Below are 17,078 nucleotides of genomic sequence, written 5' to 3'. Positions count from 1 at the left end.
AGGAGGAAGGTAGGAAGGAAGGAAGGAAGGAAGGAGGAAGGAAGGAAGGAAGGAAGGAAGGAAGGAAGGAAGGAAGGAAGGAAGGAAGGAAGGAAGGAGAAGGAAGGAAGAAAGGAAAGAAGGAAGGAAGGAAGGAAGGAAGGAAGGAAGGAAGGATGGAGAAGGAAGGAAGGAAGGAAGGAAGGAAGGAAGGAAGGAAGGAAGGGAAGAAAAGAAAAAGAAGAAGAGAAGGAAGAAGAAAAGAAAAAAAAGAAAGAAAAAAGAAAAGAAAGAAAGAAAAGAAAGAAAGAAGAAAGAAAGAAAGAAAGAAAGAAAGAAAGAAAGAAAAGAAAGAAAGAAAGAAAGAAAGAAAGAAAGAAAAAAAAAAAAGAAAGAAAAAGAAAGAAAGAAGAAAGAAAGAAAGAAAGAAAAAAAGAAAGAAAAGAAAGAAAGAAAGAAAAAGAAAGAAAAAGAAAGAAAGAAGGAAGGAAAGAAAGAAAAGAAAGATAAAAGAAAAGAAAGAAGAAAGAAAGAAAGAAAACGGGAGAATCAAGCAAAAAATGGGAGAAGTCTTTCTAGAGGCTATAAATATCAATTTAAGAGAAGAAAGGGAAAAAGGAAGAAAAACATGAAAACAATACAAAAAAATCAAACAAAAGAACCCGAAAAGCACCACAGCAATAAGGATAACAACCAAACAATAACCACAGTCCCAAAATAAAAACAAAACAAAGCACATTTCATGCCATTTTACTCTCGCCTAGGTCCTTTTGTGATGTCAGGAAACTTTCCGCTCAGTCGTGGATGATAAAATTGGGCCTCTGTAACCAGAGATCTTGATATTTGCACAGGTCATAGGATGGAGACTAGAATGAAGTCTTTCTTTACGTTTCAAGAAGTTCTGTTCCATCACTGTAGTTTTAATCAGTCTTCTGTAGCCGGTGGTCTTGATTTTTGCGCCGATCCTAGGATGAAGCCTAGGATATAGTCTTTCATTATGTTTCCAGAAGTTCTGCTCAGTTGCAGTTATCTCAGTCAGACCTCTGGGATTAGATTTTGGTTGTTGTACAGATCATAGGCCAAAGACTAGGGTCTTTTTTATTGGTCCCAGGATAAGTTCTGCTCAGTCATTGTTGTCACAGTCAGTCTTCTGTAGTTAGCAATCTTGGCTTTTGATGACGTGTCTTCTGTTTTCATCTTATTGTTAGGTGGTGAGGTAAGACAACCTACTCTTAGACCAAGTTGCCATCTCCTCATTGTTAGGATGTCATATCAAAAAAGGCACATGTTGGTGTCAGAGCAGTATTAAGAATGTCCCAGAGGGAGTTTGGTTCCTGGAGCTGTTGCAGAGAACTGTGTCAGATCTATGTCCAAGATCTAGGGTTTCAGGTTGAATGGTCACTGTCTAATCTCATGGAGTCTAAGTTAGGACCATATATAAAGACAGACACTGAGGATCAATCCATGGAATACAACTGAAAACTGACCCCGGTGCTGAAACAATGCTTTCTAAAAAAAAAAAAAAAGTAAATAAGATAAAATAAAATAAAAATAAAAATATATATCAAGCTGGATAGTCTGATGTAAGATTTTCCATTTTCTAGACCAATAATGATTGGTAATGGTAAACTTTACTGAAGAAAGGCTTTATGAATTAGATTATATATAGAGCATTCTTAAAACCAATCATCATTTTCAAGTCTAGAAAACTAAGGGATATGGTAGTGAATCATGTATGTGGAGTTTATACCATGAAATATTGTCCAATGGGTCCTGAGCATCTCGTTTCCTTTCCTAAAAGCAATTTAAGATTATGAGCACTATGGTATCCTGTTAAACTACCTATAATTTTCATGCGAGTGCACTAGTGCCTGTGCGATTTTGAAAATGAAGACTGATGGAAAGGAAGGTTGTTGAAAAAACCACAAAGACAGCCTTGCTTGTGTTGAGTGGGGGGAAGGTTAAGTCCTTGGGTCCCCTTTAAAGTCCTCCCTGGCATCAACTTCACTGGCCCCCTCAGGCAGATACCCAGTGCTGGCCCTGGAACCCAGAATGAAGAAGAGGGAAGGCTACAGGGGGAGCCGGAGCCCCCTAGCCCTATTAAGACTCAGTAGAAGGCATTCGGACTGGGGCCTTTCAGCTCCCCTCTCAGCAAAGGCCTCCTTGTTCCCAAGAAAGGAAGATTCGGCAATGGCACTGGGAACTGGCTAAATTTACTTTTTTAAGGTGGAAGTATTTTTCAAAACTATGTCAAGATTCTTTGAAGGCTCTCGTATTACAAAGCTTCCTTTCAATGCTCTCTGTTATGTATGACTTTCGAGGAGATGGTTATTACCTAACGGAATTATCCAAAAGAGTGATAGAAACAGAAGAAAAAAACATGGAAACTTTTGTATAGAAGCCATCAAGTACTGTTCTAGCTAATTGGGGAGGAAGGGGAGGTGACCAGAGAAGCCATAGACCCTTAGGCCAAGGACAAAATTGAGCTGTTTAATTGTGTTAATAGGAGTTACCACCCGGGGAGGACTACTCTCTGGGAAGTGCCTTTCAGTTGATTTGAAAGCCTGAACCAAGATTTTATAATCCTGTCTCTCAAGTATAATCCATATGCAAGTAAGGGGAGTTGTTATTATTTTTTGGAAAGCTCAGTCTTGGAGAATTTTGGAACTAAAAGGTTAATTTTAGCAGAAAACTCAGAAAATCCTTTCATTACAGGGTTCATCTGCAAGGTCATTTCAATAGAGGGGAGGAGTCCAAGGAGTGAGTGAGGGAAAAAAGGAAAGATAAATAGAAAATAATGTTGGGTTAAAATGGCTGCTAGTTTATTCCATAATAAAAGAGATGAAATCAAAGAGGATATCAAAAGATTCCTGGAAACAAATGTGAATGAAGACACAAATGATCAGAATTTGGGGGACATAGGAAAAGTGGTACTAAGAGGAAAATGTATAGCTTTGCAAGCACACATCATGAAGGAAGAAGGGGCCTATATAAATAACTTAATGACATAATTTATACAATTAGAAAATGATCAAAAAAGGAACCCAAAAATGGATAGGCAGAAGGAAATAACAAAGCTTAGAGCAGAAATCAATGAAGTGGAACCCCCCCCAAAAAAAACAATCCAAAAAATCAACAAAAGCAAAAGTTGGTTCTTTGAAAAAATAATAGAGAAGGAATGAAAATAAAAAACAAAACAAAACAAAACAATTCCCTTCACATTAGTGCCACACAAACTCAAATACCTTGGAGTCAATTTAACTAAAGATGTGAAGGATCTATACAAAGAAAACTACAAAACCCTGCTTCAAGAAATAAGAGAGGACACAAGAAAATGGATACACATAACCAGTTCATGGATTGGATTGGTAGAATTAACATCATTAAAATGGCAGTACTCCCCAAAGCATTGTACAGATTTAATGCAATCCCTCTAAGGATAACCATCACATTCTTCAAAGAAGTTAAAATTCATTTGGAACAATAAACACCCATGGACAGCTAAAGCAATCCTTAGGAAAAGAAATATGAGAAGCATCACTTTCCCTAATTTTAAATTGTATTACAAAGCAACAATTAAGACAGCATGGTATTAGAATAAAGACAGACCCTCAGATCAATAAAATAGACTTGAGTATTCAGAGAATGCTCTCCAAACATACAATTAATTAATCATTGATAGAGAGGCAAGAAATGCAAAACGGAGCTAGAAAAGCCTCTTCAACAAGTGGTGTTGGGAAAACTGGTCGACCACAACCAAAAAAGAGAACTCAGACCTCCATTAGCACTATGCATAAAGGTCAAATCCAAATGAATTAAAGACCTTGATATCAGACCCCAAACCATAAGGTTATAGAACACCTAGGTAAAAAAAAAAATCCATGATATTGAGACTAAAGGCATCTTTAAGGAGGAGACAACACTCTCCAAACAAGTGGAAGTGGAGATAAAGATTGGACTATATTACCCTGAGAAGCTTCTGTACCTCAAAGAAAATAGTGATGAGGATACAAAGGCCATCCACCAAATGGGAGAAACTATTCTCCCAATCCCCATCAGATAAGGGGCTAATATCTAAAATATGCAAGGTACTGACAAAACTTCACAAGAAAAACATATCTAGTCCCATCAAAAAATGGGAAAAAGAAATGAACAGCCAATTCCTCAAAGAAATACAAATGGCCAAAAGCACATGAAAAAATGCTTCACATTACTAATCAATGAGATGTAAATCAAAACAATAATGAGATCACAGAGACTGGCACACATCACAAAGAAAAAAAAAACAAGAATAATCAGTGCAAGCAGGGATGTGGAGAGATAGGAATTCTCATTCACTGCTGGTGGAATGCTGTCAAGTCCCACCTTAATGAAAACAATATGGAGGTTCAGGAAACTGGAAATTGAGCTCCCATGTGATCCAGCTATACCGTTCCTAGAGACATACTCTTGGAACACAAAAACACAATATAAAAATGTCTTCTCCACACCTATATTCATTTAGCACCATTTACAATAGCTAGAATCTGGAAACAACCCAGATGCCTTTCAACAGATGAATGGCTAAAGAAACTGTGGTACATATACACAATGGAATTTTATTCAGCCATCAGAGATGAAGTCATGAAATTTTCCTATACTTGAATGAGCATGAAAACTATTTTGCTGAGTGAAAGAAGTCAGAGGGAGAGATAGACACAGAATAGTCTAACTCATCTATGGGATTTAAGAAAAATAAACCATTATTTTAATAATACCCAGCGACAAGAGAGATGAGAGCTGGAAGGAACAGCTCAGGAGATGAAGCTTACCACAAAGATTGGTGAGTGCAATTAGAGAAATAACTACACTAACAACTATCATACAATGTTAATGCATGAGAGGAGTAGAATGCCTTTCACAAATACAGGAAGGGAGTCAGGGAGAAGGGAGATGGGCGGGCCCTGATGATGGAGATATTGCACTGGTTAAGGGGACTGTTCTTTATATGACTGAAACCCAACTACAAACATGTTTGTAATATGGTGTTTAAATAAATATAGTATTTAAAAAACTTTTTTAATAGAAGTGAAGGGGATGGAAGGGAAGAAGAGGAAAGAGAGGGGAAGGTAAAGAAGGGAAGATGGAGGGAAGGAGTAGGAGAGGGCAATGAGAGAGGAAGAAAAGGGGACTGGAAGAAGGGGAAAGAAGGGAAAGGGGAGAGGATAGAAAAGAAGGGAAGAAATGGGAGGAAAAAGAGAAGGGAGAGGGGAAAGGGAGGGTACCACAGGGTAAAGGAAATGGTGGTTGTTTGTGCCATGGGGGCACCAAAAAGAGCAATGACAGGAAAGTACCCTGTGTTATTTGAGATTTATTCCTGTAAAATCCCTTGGCCCAGAACTCTTAAGTTTCAAAACATATTATCAGTCTTGTTTTATGATTGTTTTATGTAGGAGGAGAGGCAGGCAGGGTAAAGAAGTGGTAGAGAAGTACATTATGTCCCAAGCTTGGGTTTATGCCAGGACAGACATTTCACCATGCAAAGTTCACCAAAGTAGGAAATCAGCATGGAGCTAAGAAGGGGTTTTCCTTATGCTCTTCAGTGACAGCAGATCCTAACTGACTCTTGGCCTCTCTATATATTTCTCTATGAAGGTTATCCACCATTTCTCTGTACCCTTTGGACTATAAATTCCTTACAGCAAGGGTTTTCTTAAGTAGACCATCTGTATCTCCAGCAGTGTCCCACTGCTGAATGAATAAAAGAGTGACTTTATCCTATGTTTACACAGGGACTTTGCAAAGACTAATGAAAAAGTCTAACTGGGGGTGTGGGGGAGAAAGTAAAATTGGAGCCCTAAAACAAGAAGACTCAAGTGGTAAAGTTTTGACGTGTGTGATGCCCTGAGTTTGCATCCTGGTACTACATGCCACCCTCCTCTCAGTATGTTATGTTATGTTATGTTATGTTATGTTATGTTATGTTATGTTATGTTATGTTATGTTATGTTATGTTATGTTATGTTGTGTTGTGTTGTTATGCTATGCTATGCTATGCTATGCTATGCTATGCTATGCTATGCTATGTTATGTTATGTTATGTTATGTTATGCATAAATAACAGACAGAACACCAGAGTGGAAGAACTGCTGAGTAGTTACTGTTACAAAAAATTGTAAAATACTCCAATATGTAGAGACTGGAGTGATGGCACAGTGAATAGAGCATTTGTCTTGCATGTGGATGACCTGGATTTGATCCCCACCATTTCATATGGTCCCCTGCGCCTGCCAGGAGTGAATTCTGAACACAGAGCTAGGAGTAACACCTGAGTACTGCTGGGTATGGCCCAAAATAACAAACAAAAATAAAGAATTCTAATATGTGGAACCTGGAGATTTCCTTTGGGGATTTTTCCTCATCTCTCATTTATCTTTTACCTTCTGAAGTTTTCCTTGGCATCTGCTCCACTCCATAGTCTAGATTATTCTAAACTGAAAAGAGTCAAAACCTGGTGGATGGCCTATTCAGTGTTCTTCTTGTCATACAAAGGCCATGCAAAGACTATTAACAAACATGATCCCATCTCAGTGGGCACCATGTATTGCCTAGTCTGTTTAAGACCTAAAGTGCCCACAGTTCGAGGACAGTTGTATTCAGGACAGCTATGGCCTCTATGCTACTTAGAATTTCACCAGAGTGGTGCTTAAAAAGAAAAATAGGTTTTCCAGAGCTTTATTCAAAAGGATCAACATAAATTGTTAGGTTGGAGATATGAACACCTACCTCTGCAATAAGGGTGTTTTGGGGGCACACCAGGGGTGCTAAGGGGTTACTCCAGGCTCTGCACTCAGAAATACTCCTGGCAGACTCAGGGGATCATATGGAATGCCCGGTCTGTCCCAGGTTGGCAATGTGCAAGGCGAAAACCCTACCACTGTGCTATCAATTTGGCCCTGCAATAAAGTTTTTACAGATAGTGGAAGACATCAAATACTGATTTAAATTTTTTTTAATTTTCCTTACTGTAGATTTATTAAGCACTAAGAATAATTAACATTATAGATCGATTAAGTGAAGCCAAATTATTTCTTGGCTTGCTGGTGTATTGGAATATGAACTTAAAATGAATTTATCCACGGCACTGAAGAAGCAGAACTCCTAGAACCACAAAGAAAAACTCCATCATAAGTTCTATTCCTTGAGCTGCACAGTCACCAAGATCTCTAGATACAGAGATCTGATTTTACCATCCAAGACAAAGCAGAAGTCTTCCATACACCACAAAAGCACCGAGGGGAGAGTAAATGATCATGCAAGGAGTCTACAGTTAATCCCATGACAGTATACTTCAGGGGTGGAGAAACCCTGTAACTCCTAGGCCAAGGGAATTCCCTCTATAATATTCCCAATACTTAATGTGCCTATGCAGGGGGAAAAAGAAAAAAAAAACACAAAATAATCATCTTTCCACACATTTATTTATTGACTGATTTTTTGACATCTTTATTTTGGTGTAGATATTAAAGTTGATATCTCCAATTTTATTTTATTTCATTTTATTTTATTTTATCTTACCTTTCTCTTTCTTTTTGCACTCCAGCATGATTTGATTTCAGAACCAAGAATATTGTGTGGTGCTTGTCTTTATTGCTGTAGTGCTCACTGGATATTTAATTTGATATTTCTTTCTGTATTGTTGTGGTGTTTCAATTACCTTTTTCATGTCCTCTATCAAACTGAGGTTGAAAGCCTCTAGAAGGTCTCCACTCATTTTCAAAGTATTTGACTTCTTTTTTTAATTTATTTTTTATTTTTTCTTATTTTGTACCCCATTCTATTGCTTTTCTTTCCTTCAAACAAAACCACATAACTCGATTTATCTAGCTCCACCTCTTAAATAGAGGGGGGAACAAGGGAGGGTACCAGGACCAAACAGATATATGACCACTAATAGTAAGCTAGACAAAGAGGGGTCCACCTACTCTAGCAGCCTAGGGGGTGTTGGTGGGGTATATGGGTTGCAGAAAAGGAACTGGGATGGGGGGAGGACAAATTTGGTGATGGGTATTCCCCTGATTCAATGTTAATATGTACCTAAAATACTACTGTGAAAGATATGTAAACCATTATGATCACAATAAAAATTAAAAAAATAAATTTATCCAAATTAGAAATGGTAGACTAAATTTAAGATTCATGTTTTTTCTAAACAAAAATAGGCTTCAGCAAGAGTCCACGCATTCGTGCACTGATCTCAGAATCAAGTTTGTTCTGGATGCCTGAAGTGTTTGACTCTGGCTACAGAGTGAACATTCTTATCATTCACGACTATGCAGAAAGTTTCCAGACACCACAAAAGGACCTAGGGAAGAGTAAAGGAGTATGTACGGAGCCTGGAGTTATTTCCATGACAGTATACTTTGAGGGCAGAGAAACCCTGTATCTCTTAAGCCAAGGGAATTCACTTTTTAATTCCCCCAGTATTTACTGTGCCTATGTAAAACACACACACACACACACACACAAATTAATTTTTTGTAGTTGTTGTTGTTGTTTGCTTGTTTTCATTTTTTTTTTTTGGTGTCCTGTTTTTTTTTTCATGGTCTGTGATCTTTGTTTTAATCATCTTAACTCTTTACAAATTTGTGCTGATGATCGTCTCTACTAATGAGTTGGCAAAAGCACTGTTATCAATTACACTTTTGGGATAGATAGTTTAGTCACGTTTACTTCTGAATAGCTATTTAAAAGACAATTCTGAACATCAGTCTGACATCAGGAAAGAACTTATAAACAAAATTTTACTCTAACTTGCCAGCCTAAAATTTAAAAGCATCTGTCTTTAAGTGAAAGAAAACATTTTAGATATAGGGAATTTTTAATTAAGTTGGCATAATTAAGAACAAAAAGATTTAAGGGTCACTGTCATCTTATCCTGTTTTTTCCTTTACTAAGTGATTGAACACAATCTAAAACTGTAAGTCTTCCTGCTCTAGAAGACAATGATTTCCTTAATCTTTAGGATTCCTTAACCTAGCCAGTTATAGAAAACTATTCTCCCACAGGTATGTAAATGGCAACCCCATCTCTTGGAAAGGTGACTGTGACCAATTAAGTTCAATCATATCTTTAGAAGGAGCAAAGTGATTTGCACTTGCTGACCTGGAATTATCAAAATTCAAAAAGCTGGTAAGTCATTTAAACACAAACCAATCTTATTTAAATCAGGGCCGTCCAACAAAAAACAAAAACCAAAAACGCTACACCAGCCACTCATGATCTGAATTCTGATGAACGAGATGGAATTAAATATGGTACACATAAAAAAGTCATGAGATATTTTTGTAATAAATAAGGCGGTGCCAACTATTACTCCTTAGTAGCCTTTTTGAGGTAAGCTATCAACTCTGCCCTCTCGGTTTTCTTCTTAATGCCAGCGAAGATCATTTTTGTTCCCGGGATGTACTTCTTGGGGTTCTCCAAATATCCATCAGCGAGTCCTCTCCCCAGGTGATGCCTTTGTTCTTGTTAGCATCAGTATAAGAGAATCCAGGTGCCTGACCCGTCTTCCGCCCAAACAGACCATGGAGATTGGGCCCAGTCTTGTGCTTGCCTCCTTTCTCCACGGTATGGCACTGAGCACACTTCTGGACAAAAATCTTTTTGCCCTTCTCAATATCACCCATCTTAGAATCTCGCTCGCAGTTGCCGCACGGGAGCCAAAGACACCAGCTCGCAAGTCCGCCGTCCCCCGCTCTTTAAGCCCCTGTTTTGTTTTTATTTCAGGACCATGGTTATTGTTTGGTTGTTGTCTTTATTGCTGTGGTGCTTTTTGTTTTTTTTTTTTGTTTGATTTTTTTGTATTGTTATGTTTTTCTTCCTTTTTCCCCTTTTTTTTAAAATTGATATTTATAGCCTCTAGAAGGACTCCTCCCATTTTTGCTTGTTTGATTTTTACCCCATTTTATTTTTTTTCCTTCCTTCAATCAGAACCACATAACTTGAACCATCTTGTTCCACCTCACAAATTGAGAGGGAAATAATTGAGGGTACCAAGACCAAACAGTCATATGAACATTGAGTAGAAATAAAAAATTATTAAACTTAAACACCAAGTCCAAAACCAACTGCAACAAAATTGATACCCAATCTACAACAAGCTAGACACAGAAGGGACCACTTATTCTAGCAGCTCAGGGGTCAAAGGATGGGGATATGGGATGCATGCTGGGAACAGGGGTGGAGAGAGGACAATATGGTGGTGGGAATGCCCCTGATTCAATGTCACTATGTACCTAAAATATTACTGTGAAAGATTTGTAATCAACTTTGGTCAAAATAAAAATTATTGAGAGAGAGAGAGAGAGAGAGAGAGAGAGAGAGAGAGAGAGAGAGAGAGAGAGAGAGAGAGAGAGAGAGAGAGGAGAGAGAGGAGAGAGAGAGAGAGAGAGAGAGAGAGAGAGAGAGAGAGAGAGAGAGAGAGAGAGAGAGAGAATCCTTGGAGGTAGGGCCCGGAGAGATAGCACAGTGGCGTTTGCCTTGCAAGCAGCCGCTCCAGGACCAAAGGTGGTTGGTTCGAATCCTGGTGTCCCCTGTGCCTGCCAGGAGCTATTTCTGAGCAGATAACCAGGAGTAACCCCTGAGCATCACAGGGTGTGCCCCCTCCCCCCAAAAAAGATTTCTTAGGATCAAATGTAATCACCGAATTTACCCTCTGACTTTGACTTTCATTTTGAAAATTTGACTTTCATTCTCTACCTCACTTTAAAAAATAATCTGAGGTTGGAGAAATAGTACAGGGGTCAGGTGCTTGCTTTGCATTCAGTCCATTGGGGCTCAATCTTTATCATCCCATATGGTCACTTGAGCACTGCCAGATACAGTAACCAAATGAAAAAAATTTTAATTAAAATTTAAAAAATATTTGCAAGAAATCCTAAATGGAGCAAAGAAAGCCTCTTCAACAAGTGGTGTTGGCACAACTGGCCAGCCATTTGCAAAAAATTGAACTTAGACCCCCAGCTAACATCATGTATGAAGGTTAAATCCAAATGGATGAAAGACCTCAATATCAGACCCAAAACCATAAGATATATAGAACAACACGTAGGTAAAACACTCCAGGACATTGAGACTAAAGGCATCTTCAAAGAGGAAACTGCACTCTCCAAGCAAGTGAAAGCAGAGATTAACAGATGGGAATATATTAAACTGAGAAGCTTCTGCACCTCAAAAGAAATAGTGCCAAGAATACAAGAGCCTCCCACTGAGTGGGAGAAACTATTCACCCAATACCCATCAGACAAGGGGCTAATCTCCAAAATATACAGGGCACTGACAGAAATTTACAAGAAAAAAACATCTAATCCCATCAAAAAATGGGGAGAAGAAATGGACAGACACTTTGACAAAGAAGAAATACAAATGGCCAAAAGACACATGAAAAAATTCTCCACATCACTAATCATCAGGGAGATGCAAATCAAAACAACTATGAGGTACCACCTCACACCCCAGAGATTGGCACACATCACAAAGAATGAGAACAAGCAGTGTTGGCAGGGATGTGGAGAGAAAGGAACTCTTATCCACTGCTGGTGGGAATGCTGTCTAGTTCAACCTTTATGGAAAGCAATATGGGATTCCTCCAAAAATTGGAAATCGAGCTCCCATACGACCCAGCTATACCACTCCTAGGAATATACCCTAGGAACACAAAAATACAATACAAAAACCCCTTCCTTACACCTATATTTATTGCAGCACTATTTACCATAGCAAGACTCTGGAAACAGCCAAGATACCCTTCAACAGATGAATGGCTAAAGAAACTGTGGTACATATACACAATGGAATATTATGCAGCTGTCAGGAGAGATGAAGTCATGAAATTTTCCTATACATGGATGTACATGGAATCTATTATGCTGAGTGAAATAAGTCAAAGAGAGAGAGAAAGATGCAGAATGGTCTAGCTCATCTATGGGTTTTAAGAAAAATGAAAGACATTCTTGCAATAATAACTTTCAGACACAAAAGAGAAAAGAGCTGGAAGTTACAGCTCACCTCATGAAGCTCACCACAAACAGGGATGAGTTTAGTTAGAGAAATAACTACGTTTTGAACCATCCTAATTAAGAGAATGTATGAGGGAAATAGAAAGCCTGTCTAGAGTACAGGCGGGGGTTGGGTGGGGAGGAGGGAGATTTGGGACACTGGTGATGGGAATGTTGCACTGGTGATGGGTGGTGTTCTTTACATGACTGAAACCCAAACACAATCATGTATGTAATAAAGTTGTTTAAATAAAATTTTTTTTAAATATTTAACTTTTTTTTGGAATGAAGGAGCAAGCTCAAAAGGTACTTGCCTGGCAGACACAAAACCAAGGTCTTTCGCTGTCAGAACATGGACCCCAAAGAATCACTGGATGTATCCCTGAAGGTTCCTAGAATTGCTGGGGGAAGCCCCCAAATAACCTTTCTTTTCTAATCTCTCCTCATATGATGGAACAAAGTAAATTGAGACAAGGAGTGTCTAATAGTGTGTATTTGTACTGTAGTTAATTCTTACCCAATGACTGTACCTAAATTTTTACTCATTTCTCACCGCATGTTCTCTAAGATTCTGGACATTATAGTTTACATTCTCCAAGGTCAGAATCATAGCTAATAGATAGATGTTAGGGAAAAAAGTGTCTATCATTCCCCAAGATATGGCCTGCCAACAAAATGCGAATAAGCTCCAGAAACCAATTCCAAACATGGAAACAAGACTGAATTCATTTGGGGCAGAGGAAAGCTTTTGCCAATTCTGAATTTTGCCAGCTTCCCAGCTGATTTCTCAACCATGCAACAAAGGATTAAAAGAAACAAAATGATTTCTAAGAGTTTGGCACTATGAGAAACTATCAGGTCTGATAGGTAAAATAAAATAAATATTAAAAATTAGTGATTTATTGTAGAATTTTTTATAAGCATGAGCATTTTATAGCATGATTATAATTTAATCTTATTATCAGTAATATATGAATATTCAATAAATAACTCTCAGTATTATTATTCCAAATGTTCCCAACTTTGCATTCATTTTAGTAGATATTTCTTAGTAGCTATGTTTATTTTTGTTTTCCTATATATTTTTAGCTACTTACTGCTTTTTGTTTCTTTTTTAAAAATTATTATATTTAGGGGGCTGGAGAGATAGCACAGCGGTGTTTGCCTTGCAAGCAGCCGATCCAGGACCAGGACCTAAGTTGGTTGGTTCAAATCCCAGTGTCCCATATGATCCCCATGCCTGCCAGGAGCTATTTCTGAGCAGATAGCCAGGAGTAACCCCTGAGCGCTGCAGGGTGTGGCCCAAAAACCAAAAAAAAAAAATTATTATATTTAAACACCAGGGTTTACAAAGTTGTTCATAAGGCACTGTGTCTGTCATTCAATGTTCCAATGCCAATCCCACCACTGGTATAACATTCCCTCACCACTGTCCTCACTTTTCCACCCATCCCCAAGCCTGCCCCTTTGACAAGGACAAAATATATTACTATATATTGCTTGCAAATAAAATCTCAGTTACAAAATTTATAAAAAATATTATATCTCATAATGGGGTCATTCAATCATTGTATGAAGATTTACTAACCTGTTCATTGCTAGTTTAGCATTATGTGTTCTTATTTTTGTTTGTTCTTTTAGATGGTTTCTATGCTACTTTCACCTATAATTTGCTGTATTTCTACCATCAATATTGAGGACCTTGGAGTTGTTGCGTGGCCACATATGTGGCTGCACATTCCAGGATTTTAGGATCTATGGAGATGGGCCAGTGAATTTACACGGTGGCTACTGTGGGACATGGATGTGACTACCAGGACTTTCAGAAGTGCAGAGGAATAAGCGGAGGCCACCCACCCCCACTCCGAGAAGACCCTAGAGTTTTCTGCTCCCAAAATAAAATATCTGAAATTTTTATCAGATGTCTCTGCAGATATCAGTGGTGAAACATTGAAATTTGGCCATTGGCACTGCAGCAATTATGGGATGGGAGCTGTGACTATTGGGCTTCAGCAGGGCTGGACTTGGTTCATCCCTCCAAGGGTACCCCAAGACTTCTCATGATTTACTATACCCTCAACATTGATACATAATTCAAAAATGCATTAACAATGCTTCTTTATATTCTTTTTTGTCTATCATTCCGAGACGTGGAACTTCAGAGACTTTTGTTTTCCCATCCTTCTTCTAATACAATTTTCTCTATTTCCTTCAGAAATTCTTCTTTCTTCTATAGCAATAATAAGTTACAAGTTATCTGGGAAAAATATTTCACTTTTCTTTCTGAAAAAGTACCTCAAGAGTTCTCTGTTGTCAGATCTTCTACTACAAAGATGCTTCAAAAGCTACATCAAAACCAACCATAAACTGTCTGAACGTCTGTTCTTTATATAGAATGAAAGGGTCAAAGGTGATATGACATGTTTTTTACCAAAAGAGTAGGCTGAGATCTCAACTGCTCATCCTGGTTAGTTGAGTTAATGTGTATAGCTAACATCCAAAGAGGCATGTACTGCAAATATGCCTTGCTGATGATTAATTCATCATTTGGAAAATCAAATTGTTTTATGAGTTGTTTAAATAAGCCTTATTGTTTTACATTTAGATGTCATAAACTATATAAATATTTAGTAATTACTTCATGCCAGGTATTATTACTCTAGCTGATGTAGACTGATGACAGTGAACATAAAATACCTTTGAGAAACTTACAATTTTAGAGGACAACAGATAAGGAGAGCTAAACAAAATAGAAGATAAGTATGAGCAAGAGTTATACACAAGGTAAAAATAAGTGAATGTGAACTGGTGATAGAATAGAGTCTTTCTGAACTGATGTATTTGAACTGAAATCTGAATCACTGAGGTACAGAAATGCAATCATGTTTCTCAACCATGGTACTTTCTGACATTTGACTCAGATAATGTTTTGTTAGGATTGGAGGTGTTTTGTGTAAGGTAGAGTAAACTATTTATAGGCTCTTCTAAATAGATGCATTCTTGAGTTATAATAACTAAACCACATCTTCAAAAATTGTAAATGCCCCAGAAAGAGGGAATAATTGTCTTTACCTTATAAGCAAAAATGTAGGACAAGGATATTGGGTATTTTTTTAAGATATCGGATATTCTTTTTAAGAATATTTGGTGATTTTGTTAAGCAAAATGGAAAAGTCTTGTTTATGGTAATTTTGGGGGGAGAGAGACAAGAGCAGAGACTGGGAGGAAAATAGAAAATGACAACAGCCTGGGTCAAAAATGATAGGCTAAGGTGTCAGCCAAGAGGATTTAATAAGTAATTAAGTGGTGGGTATTGAAAGGAAGACATGAATCAAGCATGATGCTTGAATTCTTTGATGGATCCCCGAGAAAGCGTGGGTATTGAAAGGAAGACATGAATCAAGCATGATGCTTGAATTCTTTGATGGATCCCCGAGAAAGCAGGACCTACGCTTTAAGAATCAGAAAGCAGTACTATTCAGTGGTGAGATAAAGTAGAAAAAAAATTCATGAGTGCAAGGATTATAATCCAAGACTTTTGTTACTATTGGAAGTTTTGGTTTTGCTATCTGAAGATGACACTCTGAGAACTGAAGTAAAGACTAGAAATGTGTCTATCAGTTATAGTTTAAATCTGAAGGTAAGAGATTATATGAGATTACCTCATGTATTAAGTGGCTGCTCTAATAAATAAATTGGTAGTTCATACAATGAAAATATATTTCTCAGTATGGAGGCTGAGTCCAAAATTAAAGTGTCAGTATTCTCTCTGTAGACTCCTGAGTCTTGGAAGCTCTGAAGCAGGAGAAGAAATGGTAGAGAGAGGGAGAAAGATAAAGATGGAAAGACAGGGGTTGGAGTGGTGGTGCAAGAGGTAAGGCGTCTGCCTTGCAAGCTCTAGCCTAGGACTGACCGGACTGCGGTTCGATCCCCCAGCACCCCATATGGTCCCCCAAGCCAGGAGCGATTTCTGAGCACAAAGCCAGAAGTAACCCCTGAGCATCACTGGGTGTGCCCCTGCCCCCAAAAAACAAAACAAAAGATGGAAAGACAGAGACAGAAAAAGAGACAGACTTCTAATCAAATTTGTCCCAAGGTAGGCTCATTATCTGCTAGTCAAAATGAAATGAATATTCACCTATTCTTATCTGAAAGCATATTGTTCATCTCTTGAGGTCTATGTCTCAACTACCTTGAGGTTGTTAGAAAAATTCAGGTATTTGGGCTGGAACAATAGTGTAGCAGTAGGGCATTTGCCTTGCAAGTGGCTGACCCAGGACAGTCCTGGGTTCTATCCCTGGCATCCCATATGCCCAAGCCAGGAGTGATTTCTGAGTGTATAGCCAGGAGTAAACCCTTAGTGTTACTGAGTGTGGCCCCAAAACAAACAAAAAAAAATTACCCACACATTGTTTTAGGTGAGAACATGGAAAAAGAGAAAGATAAAAAGCAGCTTTATTTTTTATTTTATTTTATTTTATTTTATAAGTTTTTTCTCTAATAGTAATCATCACTCTGTTGATTCTTTATTCCCAAATTCACAAAGGTATAACATTTTAATCTTATTTAGAAAATTCTTTGGGACTTGCAGCCAACTCCTAGAGTTAAATTTAGGATTCAAAGTTCTATGATTGGTCAGTGAAGGAATCAACATAGAGAAGGATGACTGAAAAAAGTGCTTCCACTTATGCCTTGATATGGTAAAAGAAAATATATGCTAGGGAACAATTAATTTTTCACTTCTGGAAAACATTATTAAAATATAAAAATGTTGATTTTGCAAAGAATAGATTCTGTGTTAGCAATAGCTTTTGCATTAATATATTTAATCTGTACTTATGTATATTGTCAAGTATATCTACCACAAATATATTGTAAGCAGAAATATATTGTGGAGTTTCAAAATGCCTTCTTCTTTACAATATCAAAAATGATGTTTTCTTTTATTTTGAGACCATACCCACTCAGAGGATCTATCAGTTATGAAGGTGTAAACAAAATTACTGAAGACAAATCTCTTGTCTAGATCTTCCCATTGACCAAAAAAATACAAAATGTGTT

General features: G+C 37.8%; 1 protein-coding gene and 1 pseudogene across 1 annotated transcript in view; both read right to left on the bottom strand.

Moving 5' to 3' along the window:
- The window catches only part of SYNPO2 (synaptopodin 2), a 184,284-nt gene that overhangs the window by 106,645 nt on the left and 60,561 nt on the right, over positions 1-17,078 (bottom strand). The window lies entirely within an intron of this gene.
- Positions 9,207-9,706, bottom strand: LOC126027938 (cytochrome c-like; annotated as a pseudogene).

Source organism: Suncus etruscus, chromosome 14, assembly GCF_024139225.1.
Source record: "Suncus etruscus isolate mSunEtr1 chromosome 14, mSunEtr1.pri.cur, whole genome shotgun sequence".
Classification (NCBI taxonomy): domain Eukaryota; kingdom Metazoa; phylum Chordata; class Mammalia; order Eulipotyphla; family Soricidae; genus Suncus; species Suncus etruscus.
Note: the sequence above shows the minus strand (reverse complement) of the source record. Positions and strands in the feature narration are given on the sequence as shown.